This window comes from Artemia franciscana, chromosome 17 (assembly GCF_032884065.1).
Source record: "Artemia franciscana chromosome 17, ASM3288406v1, whole genome shotgun sequence".
NCBI classification, from domain to species: domain Eukaryota; kingdom Metazoa; phylum Arthropoda; class Branchiopoda; order Anostraca; family Artemiidae; genus Artemia; species Artemia franciscana.
In genome coordinates this window covers 35,809,683-35,821,571 of record NC_088879.1, presented here as the reverse complement: position 1 = coordinate 35,821,571, position 11,889 = coordinate 35,809,683, and the positions used below count along the sequence as shown (strand labels likewise).

The 11,889-nt window shown below is 35.6% G+C and overlaps 1 long non-coding RNA gene across 1 annotated transcript; it reads left to right on the top strand.

The window, feature by feature from the left end:
• The first annotated feature begins 4,555 nt into the window (after positions 1–4,555).
• LOC136038191 (uncharacterized) lies at positions 4,556–10,442 on the top strand. Its single transcript, XR_010620147.1, has 2 exons — positions 4,556–5,694; positions 9,992–10,442. It is a non-coding gene; the product is annotated as an uncharacterized LOC136038191 (long non-coding RNA).
• Positions 10,443–11,889: the final 1,447 nt, after the last annotated feature.

Sequence of the window (11,889 nt, the reverse complement as noted above, 5' to 3'; positions counted from 1 at the left end):
ATGTTGTCAGTAACAAATAATATATCAAATAATCTAAAATGCCACGATTCCATTTGGCGTTGATCATGTAATGATGAAACTGAACCCTTTGTCACAATTTTAGGTACGTTTTTACTTGAACGCAATATCAGGTCACTAAACACTAAAACATTGTTCTTGAATTTACATTTCAAATTGATTCTGATTTCTTTTATTATTATTTTTTAATATTGATAAAACTCAGAATTAACTATATCTTTTTTAATTTTTTTTCTGCTAGCTTTACATCAGCCTTTTGCTCTTATCTTGGCTTTACCAGGAAATCACAAAAAGTTATATCATCAAAAGTTATAACCACTTGAAAACTACATCCATGAAAATTTGCTGTCAAATCGAGTAGATTGTTTTTACTCTTGCCAAAGAAAAATGGACATATTGCTATTATATATTTCGGTGTTAAAATTTGTGGTCTAAATTAACTGCTTTGTTTTTATGACGTTAATCTTTTACGTGTTTTTTAGCCTATTATATTATTCCTTAAGCTTAAGGGCTTTGCAAACTTAGTTGTTTTTTTTTCAGTGCTGATTGACCATATCGGAGCCGGTTTGCAAAGAAAGCGACGCTGATTTGAGCTAGGAAAATTTTCTAGCTTTTGGTGCCAATTTACAAAGACCGCGCTGAATTTCATTATAAAAAAAGAAAAAATCTCAATGGTTTCATTCTCTTCAGCAGGAAAATCAAAGAAATTAAATAATAATATCAATGATTAAATATTTGATACCAAAGAACTATATAATTCAATAATGATAGAATTTCAAACTTAATTAAAATGCTTTTAATAAAATAAAAATTTAAAAAGAATAAAATTTTCAGTAATAAAAGAAGTTAACAATTATAATAAAAGAACTAAATTACAAGTTGAGATCAATCATGCAGCCATTGATAACCCGCAGTTGACTAATGGTGTCCATGATGTTTGGTTTTGAAAATCTCGTGCAAAAGACTTTGTTTTTGAACCGATATTATTTGCCAACAGAGCCTTAATCGCACCTAATTATAACTCTGCCTTTTACAAAAAGTTTACTTTGTCTATTTTATCTTTTTCACTTTTTCTTATTTTTATACATTTTTATCTGATGTAAAATCAAAAGTCATATCTAACCTCTCCAACAGTTTTTGATGGAGTATATCCTCGGCCATTTTCGATTTATATATCTCCCATAACTCAGTAGGAGTTGAAGGATAGCACGATGTTAGTATGATTCCAAACAATGCACGAATTTGACTTGGAGTTGACGTTTTGCACGCGTCATTGATGCAGCTATCCCAGTGTTGGTCATACTCTAAAAAATTCAGAGCTTGGCATGTACTACGGTAAGTTTCATATATAGTACCGTTTACAGTTCTCAAATACTCAATGGACGTCGGACCGGGTACATTCATCAAAAGCAGGTGATGAAAGAAGCATTCATGTTGATTGGGGTGAATGGTGTAGAGTCTTTCTTTTCGCTGTATCTCTGAAGATGGTAGGTTAGCCGTCGACTGACTTACCCTGTTTTCGACGTTCAAATGATTTCGTTTTAGCATTCGACGTGTAATACGAAGGTATTTCAGTATACAGCAGTTTTTTCGCAAAAGTTAACGATGTATCTGGTGGATTCAGGGCTCTTTGTTGCACGTTGGATTCCAAAAAATAAACACGTTGACCATTCTGTAAATGTACCGCTAAGTGAACAACAGCTGGACTTCGTTTATGTATCGGAAATGAAAGAATTCGCCAAACAGTTCATTACTGCTTATGTATCTTCCAGCCTGATATTGTACGATTTCATTGATATCCCTGATTTTGGACTGCAAGCCAAAAACTGCCATGTCGCTGCCTCTGTTGACGTATTTACATATGTATTTGATTGCCTTTATGGAGTTGCAGTATTCAATGTTTATGTGAGCATTAAATGTTTTTGATAATGAAGGTGAAGATGGAACAACCCACTGGTTATCTACTTTGATGGTGGTACCGTTATGCTTCTTTATTATTGCTGTTTTACCGCCATCTTCAGCAGATCTTCTTCTGTATTGTGGGTAACCATCATTGCCGGTAATTGTGTTGGGTAGTAAAAGTCGAGGATATTGCTTTATGTAGCTTCCTTTTGCCGTGCATGGTGATTTTTCATTCAGTGCAGCGCAAGGTTCATGTATCATATTCATGTATTATCATTTCATGTATTACCGTCATTATCAACTGCATCTCACAAATGAATGCATTGTTCAGAGCGGATCTTGGTCTGGTTCAGACGGATAAATAGCAAACGTTCTTATTCAATCCTTGCATACATATCAACGATGTATTGGTGAAACAATTGACACCATTTTAAAATATAATTTTCCTCATTGGGACGAACCATTAGCCTATAGGAATAATAATTCATTCCACTACATTTCTTATCCGTTTGTTTGTTAATGGATGAACCTATCAATTTGTTACTAAAGTGATAGCCGTCGGCTCCATCCCAAAAAATGAAAGGATATTGTAGGGCTTCGTAGCATTGATGAGTTTAAGCAATTCTTACCAACTGAGCGTTTTGCTTATGAAGAATAATATCTCGAGGTAAAAACTGATCACTGACCTTAACGAATGGCACTTCGTCGATAGTTGGAGCATTGGATCTACGCACATGGTCGCCAATAGGCGTTTTGTCAGTGGAAATAACAATTTTATGCGCATCAGTAGGCATCACATCGATTGTTGTTTTGAACAGGCGCACTAATTCATTGTTTTTGTGGAAAAGATGTTACAATTGGGAAACGATAGACCTTTCAACGTCGGGAGAAATTTCGCCGCGTGCATTCAATTCAGAATTGCTATCACTGATGAAGTACAGTTGTAAAAAAAATTTGATTCTGACCTGAGAATGGTAGAAGGGACCCTGCTCTAGGATAAATTTGCCCTTTTACTTTGAAAGTAGGCATAAATTGATCTTGATTTTCGATTTGGGCACCAAATGACGTCATTTGGAAACATAAGTTATACTTTCTGAGGTTTGATAAAAAAAAAAAAAACGTTTAGATTCTGACGTAGTTCCAGTAAGCAAAGGCTTCAATGGCTCTGGTGGTGCAGCCAGTTGAGGAAGTTTAACTTTTCCTGAGGCGCAACACATTTCCATTGTTTCACCATTAAATTTCAAGGCCTTGCAATAGGGACAAGTATTAGATACAGTCCCGATTTGAACACATCTACTCAAGCTATAATCATCGACTGGGGTGTACCTGAATGCCAGGCGATAATTTTCAGGTTGCTCTTGTGATTCCTCAGCCCGCCTCCTTTTGGCATTATCTCTTTGAGCCTCAAGCGTGTTTTCACGTTGTTCTTGTGATCCAAAGCTAAACTGTTTTATCTGCTATATTATATCTTCTATCTGGAATACTATTGTTTGCATTATTTGCATGTCTGCACTGGCTGCCATTTTTGCTGCTAAATCAGCTTGTTCATTACTCCCGATTTTCCTGTGACCAGGTATCCAATGGAGCGAAAGATTTATTCCCTTAGAAAGCAGTTGTTGTATGGCTATAAAGTATGAAATCTTTTCTTTTGATTGATTTGCTCTATTACTGAATTCTTTTAAACATAAAAGAGCACTTTTAGTCTGTACATATTCTAACTTGATCCCTGCGTTGCAATCTTTGATATAGAAATGATACTGCTTGTCGTATAGCAAACACATCAGCGTCGAAAATTGACATTTTTTCATGGAGACGGTAAAGTTCTTGGACATTCCACATTGGTATCCAAAACGCAGCTCCGACCTTGTCACTTTTTGAAGCATCAGTAAAGACGTCCATGGATTCTGGGTAGGTCACTCTTTTCTCCATTGTGAATGATTGATTATAATCCAATCCATCCCATTTTTCAAAATCACAAAAGCATGAAACTGTTTTGAATGGCCGATATTGGCGTGATGTTTATATTGGGTACTTCCATTGCTAGGTTTCAATTTACCTATAATCCTGAGTTTTCTGCCAAATGCAAAGCTTTAATAATTCCATGCTGTTTCATTGAGGAAATCCACAGTTTTTATGGCACTTGGTATTAACCAAGTGACATATAGCAATCGCCAATTCTGTCTGTCTGTCGGTCCTGGTTTTGCTACTTTACGCACTTCCAGGTAAGCTAGGACGATGAAATTTGGCAAGCGTATCAGGGATCGGACCAGATTAAATTAGAAATAGTCGTTTTCTCGATTTGACCATCTGGGGGGGGAAGGAATTAGGGGGCTGGTTAATTCGCAAAAAAATAGAAAAAATGAAATATTTTTAACTTATGAGCGGGTGATTGGATCTTAATGAAATTTGGGTTTTGGAATGATATTGTGTGTCAGAGCTCTTATTTCAAATCCCAACCGGATCTGATGACATTGGGGGGAGTTGGAGGGGGGAAACCTAAAGTCCTGGTTTTGCTACTCTTAGTACTTCCAGGTAAGCTAGGACGATGAAATTTGGCAAGCGTATCAGGGACCGGGCCAGATTAAATTAGAAATAGTCGTTTTCCCGATTTGACCATCTGGGTGGGGGGGTATATTTAGCTTATGAGCGGGCCAATTCTGGGTGTTATTTTTATGATGTTTTTTATGGCACTTGGTATTAACCAAGTGACATATAGCAATCGCCAATTCTGTCTGTCTGTCTGTCGGTCCCGGTTTTGCTACTTTACGCACTTCCAGGTAAGCTAGGACGATGAAATTTGGCAAGCGTATCAGGGACCGGGCTAGATCAAATTAGAAATACTCGTTTTTCCGATTTGACCATCTGGGTGGGGGGCCGGTTAATTTGAAAAAAATAGAAAAAATGAAGTATTTTTAGCTTATGAGCGGGTGATTGGATCTTAATAGAAATTTGATGTTTGGAATGATATTGTGTCTCAGAGCTCTTATTTTAAATCCCGACTGGATCGGATGACATTGGGGGGAGTTGGAGGGGGGACCTAAAATCTTTGAAAACACTTAGAGTGGAGGGATCGGGATGAAACTTGATGGAAAAATAAGCGTAAGCCCCAGATACAATATTGACATAATCGGAACTGATTCGCTCGCTTTTGGGTAGTTGGGGGGGAGTAATTCTTAAAAATTAGAAAAAATTAGGTATTTTCAACTTACGAACGGGTGATTGGATCTCCATGAAATTTGAGGTTTAGAAGGATATCGTGTCTCAAAGCTCATATTTTAAATATTATTGCACCCGCGTCCTAGACTTTGAAAAATACCTTCTTATTTTTGTTTTATAATGGCTAACTGGTCGTTTCCCCCCCCCCCAACATTTTTGTAAATCGACGCAACTGTTTCGAACGGTCCATAGCTCTTCTAGTAAAATTGCATTAGCTTTCTTCTTAATGATAATGAGAAGAAAAAACGGGAATAAGATAATATATTATCGAAAATATTTCCTAACTCTTGGGAAACTCTCCGCCTTTAGAGTAGATCTTTAATAAGAAGTGGTTTCTTTCTCTCTCTAGTCTTTTTTCTGTCAGTCCCTTTCTCTCTCACTCTCTCTCGTTCTCTCTCTCACTATCTCCTTCTCTCTTCTTTATTTACTTTTTCACTAGCAGACCATCGATAATTTTTGCTTTTCTCTTCCAGTTTTATCCAATGGAACTTTGAAAAGTTCATCGTTAATAGGGAGGGCATAGCCGTATCTCGTTATGCTCCTGCTACAAATCCCAAGGTTTGCTCTTTCTTTTTTTCCCACTTCTTTTTTTTGCTTTTTTTATTCCAGTAATTTTTTGAAGTGACCCTTACGCGATAGAGAGCAGTCCTATTAAAAGATTTCAATGTTACAAAAAGCTGCTACTCTTCTCTTTTTTTTTCTTCTGTTTTTCACTATAAAGCCATTTTTTACTCTACCACTATAAAGCCATTTTTTACTCTACCACTATAAAGCCATTTTTTCTCGCTCGCTTATGTTATTCATCTGTTAACCATGTCTACTTTTTCGTTTCACGTATCCTACAGATACCATACTTCTTAAATCCATAAATGTTTTGACAACAAAGTTATGTTTGAAAACATTATATGTAATAAGGTATTATAACACAGAAATTAGTTGCCTGGAATGATAGAAATTAGAAATGGAATGTTAGAAATTGTTTTAAAAATTAGAATTATGGCAAAGAGTCAAACTTTAGCGTAAAGAGCAAGGGATTGCGGAGGGGACAACCCATTTCATATACGGAGGAATTTCTGTTCGTTTTAAGTTTTAATATTGCTCCTTACGTTCAGTTAAAAATACTATTTTTTTTTTTTTTTTTCTGAACGTTTTTGAATTAAATCGTGTTTGATTTTGGCTCTCCGCACATAAATTTTTAAAGTGAAATTTGCATATTAATTTTTTTTTGGCTAAATGGCGTTCTCTTAGTTTTGATCAGACGATTTTGAGAAATAAGTGGTGGGGAAGGAGGCCTAGTTGCCCTCCAATTTTTCGGTTACTTAAAAAGGCAACTAGAACTTTTAATTTTTAACGAAAGTTTTTATTAGTAAAAGATATACGTAACTTAAGAATTAACTTATGTCACAAACTTTTATATTCTTATATGAGGGGGTTTGTCCCCTCGTTAATACCTCGCTCTTTACACTAAATCTCAAGTTTTGTCCCAATTCTTTAAGAATGACCCCTGAATCAGAAAGGCCATAGAATAAATAATTGAAATTACTAAAAATACTTTAGCATACAGAGGGAAGTATTTATCTCATCCTAAATACCTCGCTCTTTATGCTAAAGTATTTTTAGAACCCCTCATATGCGTCATAATCTCTGTTCGTTCTAAGTTTTAATGCTACTCCTAGTTCATTCAATACTGAATGAACTCAGTATTCATTCAGAGTTAAAGGAGTTAACAACAAAACCAGATTTCATTTCTTTCGGATAACATTCATGCTTACATTTAGACAGATTGTGTAACTAACTAGTCTAAACCAAGATTGAAATAACGTTTCTCTCTCCTGCGTGACTTTGAGCCAATATTGTGATTTTTTTCGAATGGTGAAAAAAAAGTCTTATTGCTAATTAACGATATTGGATCAAATCAAGGAGTGATAAGGGTTGGATTTGAATCCACTTGGATGCAATAGGAAGGCTCGGCCATCACATAAAGATAAGTCTTTTTGCTCTGTTTATCGACTTCTAAAAAAAAAAATAAGATACTATTAATGATGCAGCGTTTCAAGCAGTTTGATGTTGCGCTAGCTAAATTCAAGAACTATCCCTTATGGCCTGTGAGAATTTTGCAAATAGGAAAGGATTCGCACGGAAAGCCCACTTATCTGGTCTTTTGTTACGGTAGTCATGATGAATTTAGGCTAATAGAAGCAAATCTTCAAGAATATAACCCTAAAACGATAGATTCATCCACGCCTGCTGTCAAAAAATCAATTGTGGAACTTGATAATACCCCTGAAGTTTATAAAACCCTTTCTAAGACTTTTTTAGCCCTGAAAGCAAGTGATAAATTGGGATCTAACTCAGTTTCTTCAAGTATCGCCCCAATTTATGACAAATTAGTTGCAAATGAAGCCCACCTAGAGAAGACAAGGAGTGATCTGCTGGAAAATATTACAAAGAAAGTGACTGAAAAGTTCAAAGACCCAAGGTCACTGAAAGAGGCTACTGAACTGATAGTCAGCCAGGTTTTTGATTCAGTCACACTCGAGTTTAATCCAAAGTTTGTAAAAATTGAGCAGACTCAAGTAGTCTGAGAAATCAAATTGAAAATTTGGAGGAGAGGATTAGTAGAATAGAAAAAAAGCTTGATGATTATGATCAAGAGTCCTTACTCGATAGTCTTGTTTTTCATGGGGTAAAGCAGTTACCTGGTGTAGACACTCGTACGACAATATCTCGTATTATAAATAGCAAAATGTCTGTGACAGACGTCTCCTCTTCTGATTTGATTAATGTATACCGTCTCCGGTTGAATAATCCGACTACACAGCATGAAGAAAGGGCTATTAGAGTTTGCTACGATCGTTGTTAAATTTTCTGGCAAAGATGTGGCCCATAGAGTGTTTAAAGCAAAAGCTAAACTTGCTTCAACTGGTGTTTTTGTATCGGAGTCTCAAACTAAACGTCGCCGGGACATTTTGAACGCAGCGAAAGACAAGTATGGTCAACGAAATGTTTGGTCAGATCAGGGTCAGATTTTGGCAAAGCCTAGTTTTCTTTTGAGTATCGTAGATTTAAATGGGTGGTTGTGATCTGATGTCCAAGCTTTTTCAAGTATTTCAAAGAGCGCACATTTTTTCTCATTTCCAAACTTTCCAATCGATTTTCTGGAAAGTTTCTACTGTGGTCCATGGAACTTCCTGAGATACTGTCAATATGTCTTTTTGGCACCCTTGATGCACATAGTGCGTTTTGATTTTGATCAGTACCATCTGTACAACTATCTGAAAGTCGCCTTAATACCCTAAGAAGTTGCTGAGATATTTTTGATATGCCCTTTTTTCAACCTGAATGCAGGTAGTATCTTGTCGTTGAATTCAATTTGCTCTCTGATCATTCCTTGAAAGTTAAACTTGATATCAAAAGCTGTTCGTGACATGTTGCGGATGCTGTCTTTTGACAATTTGTTCGGGATTTATCTCAACATGCACCGAAGGTTTCAGCTTTATACTTTAAGCAATTCCTGTTATATTATATCAACTTTAAGCGATTCTTGTTATATTATAGGTTCATCATTTTGACGAAATGGATGCATATAGTGTCTTTCGATTTAGTTTAGAATCCTCCCCCAGCATCCTCTGAAAGCGTCTACTAAATACTCTTAGCTGCTCTTGATATTTTGCAGACGCGCCCTTTCGACTACTTAGGTGTATATAGTATACTTTGATTTTGTTCGACACCCTCCTCACCAATGATTGAAGGTTCCAACTTAATACCCTTAGAAATTACTAAGATATTGGAGATGTGCTCTTTTGACTACCTGGATGCACATATATTCTTATGATTCAGTTCGATTTTCTTCTCAACCTTCTCCTTAAAGTTTAAACTTAAAACCCCTAGCTGCTCAGTTATTGTATACTAGCCATTTTGACAATCATGATATTAGTCTACTTTTAGTCTACTTTCATGTTTAATTCCTGGTCTGACATGTTGAGAGCCAAAATAATTTGACAATATCAACGCGGTAGCTCCCGAAAATGTCTGGGACAGCACTGCAACGCAACTGTGACCATGACTGGGGTCTCATTCGGAACCGGTTTTAGACTGATTGGAAACCAGTAACATCTGGATTGCCTCGTGGGTTGGACCTCACTTCCTCAAGGCCATTGTCACACAACAGTTGCATGCGCAATCAGTTAGCAATTATAGTCTCAAAACAGTCCCCATGGCCGCTGAGCCTTAGTCGCTCCTGAGCCGTTCTTGATAGTGCAAATGTGTCTTTCTTACGACCTTGTTACACGTAGTACACCTTCCTGACTCTCATACAGTTCACCACCCTTCTCACCATCCCCCAAGACCTGACTGAATTGGATTTCCAAGGATTTCAATAAAAGGGGTACCAGAATTGATAATAAGTAAAATACGCTTAGCTACATATATATATATATATATATATATATATATTGTATAATATATTAGTTCTTCATCACTTATTCGATGGTTTTATCTCCGTGGGGCTCTTAGAAAATGTAAATTTTTAAATCACACCTTATCTACCCATGAAAGATTTTGCCCAGAAAATTTCTTTTCCGCCAAAAACTAATCCATGCTACCCCCGCCCCTCCTTAGGTAGTGCTCATTTTCACATTTAGCATTTATCTTGTATTGACTAATTCAGTCTTAAGGAACACATTTGTATCTGTGCTTTTCCTATATCACAAAATGTTCCAGGAAAGTCAAAAAGGATTTGTTAATAGCAAGTATAATTACATGAGAAGAAAAAAGGTCCTCCTATAAATTTTTTAGTTCGGAAAAACATATTGTCTATTGTTTGCAAATGATTGACTTTTCTTTTCTTTTCTAGATAATGAAGTAGCTGGGCAGTAAATTTCGGAATAAATCTCTCTGTATAAGCCTGTTCTCTGTTGCATTCGTCCTTTTGTGTATAGACGCTTATTTTTACATAAAAAGACAGTGCAGCAGAACTGGTTTCTTATAATTTTAAAGTTTAAATAAAAAAAAAACAAGGGTTCTAAATCTCAAGTTAAATAGAATCTCAGTAAAATTCGTTTATTTTTTTTGCTCCCCTTTTTATATTTTACTAAAAAAAAATAGAACCCTAAAAATTTTTTTAATTAATTTTGCTTCAATTTTTTGCTCATCCTTCACCTAACGAATTTACTGCTCATTGAAGCTGTGCAATTATGTTGCCTCTGCTCCTGCCAAAGAACCTCTTCGTGACTCAACATACAACAACATTTTTTTTATTTTATATTTTAATATAAATTTAATCAATAAAATATTGTTTCTTTGTATTCTTGCAAACTGCTTGTTGTTCTTAGAGCTAGGGATAGTTCATAGGGACGGAGTACTAGATAGAGAAAATTAAATAAATACATAACTATGTTTATCAAAACAATTTATGAAGAGCACTTACTATACACGAACAACTATTGTATACTTTCAACTTTAAGCATCCCCTTTTAAGAAGGGGATGTCATGATGGAAAAGTGATATTGTGGTTATGTTTCAAAAACAGTTTCGACAGACCTATTTTGGGCCTGCCATTTTATATTTGCGGATTAATGCTAAACTTAAAAAATGTAGCTAGGACTTTTTTATATATAGAGTGAACCTGATAAAAGTAGGAAAGGGGATCTTGCTTGTCCAAAAACCCAATGCCAGGGTTTACTGTATCTATATGCTTACTAATGGCGAAGTAATAATAATCATACAATGACTAAAATAATTCATTCTTTCAAATATATTGACCATCGGGTAAAGAATAATTTCAATTGAAAATATATTGCGTATTCATTGAAGAGGCAATGCTACTAATTGTTTTGGGGAGTTAAATGAGGGTTGCACAACTGATATTAATGGCCTTTTCCGTTTCTTTTTGTGCTGGATTTCTTCATTCAATTTATTCTGTTTGGTTTAAGATTGTTAACTTAGAGGATTCGACTTATGCCCGCTCTGATCTCTAAAATTGTGTCTTTTTTGTCGCGAAAATGCATCGTTTTCATGCATTGAATTTTTAAATCAAATAGCAATGTATACAGTACTTTTGCGTTGACGATAGCTTCTGGTCTATGGATGAGCATCCTAACCCCAAAAAAACCTTTGGGCGTTTTCATGAGTATCTAGGCTTGTATGAGAAGCCTAGAGGAAACTTTTAAGAACCTAATAAAATTATTGAAGAAGAATTTGTATCCTCCTTCAAAAGAACTATGCAGTAAGGTCGTGGAAATATGGCATATATTTTATGACATTTTACAAAATGTTGAAGATTAGCAAAAAGATATATAAAACGCCTTTTAAACCGTCGATTGTTGAAAAGACGTTATAATTTTGACTGTGGGGGAGACCTGTACTTATCGCCTTCGGTCTCTAAAACTCATGAAAATTTGGTTATTATAGATTTTGAGTTGATTGTAAATCGAAAGTAACTCTAGAACAAAAGAGGTTTTAGCATTAAGCGTTAATTATTTATAGCATAAGTGCAACAGCATTTTTCATAAGCTTGCTCTTTGGGAAACAAGTTCTTTCTGCTGTTTTAAATGATAACAATTTTTTTGCCGATTCGAGATATAAGGCTCAACCCCTTTTCATAGATTGTTGGCAACAGTAGTATTTTTTTTAGTAATGACTTTAGTGCAATCAGGCTGTCTAACATAAGAATTGACTATCCCTTGTGAGGTGTTTCTTTACCTACCGTAACGGTGATACTAGTATATAGCTAGTAAGAATGGTGGGTACTCA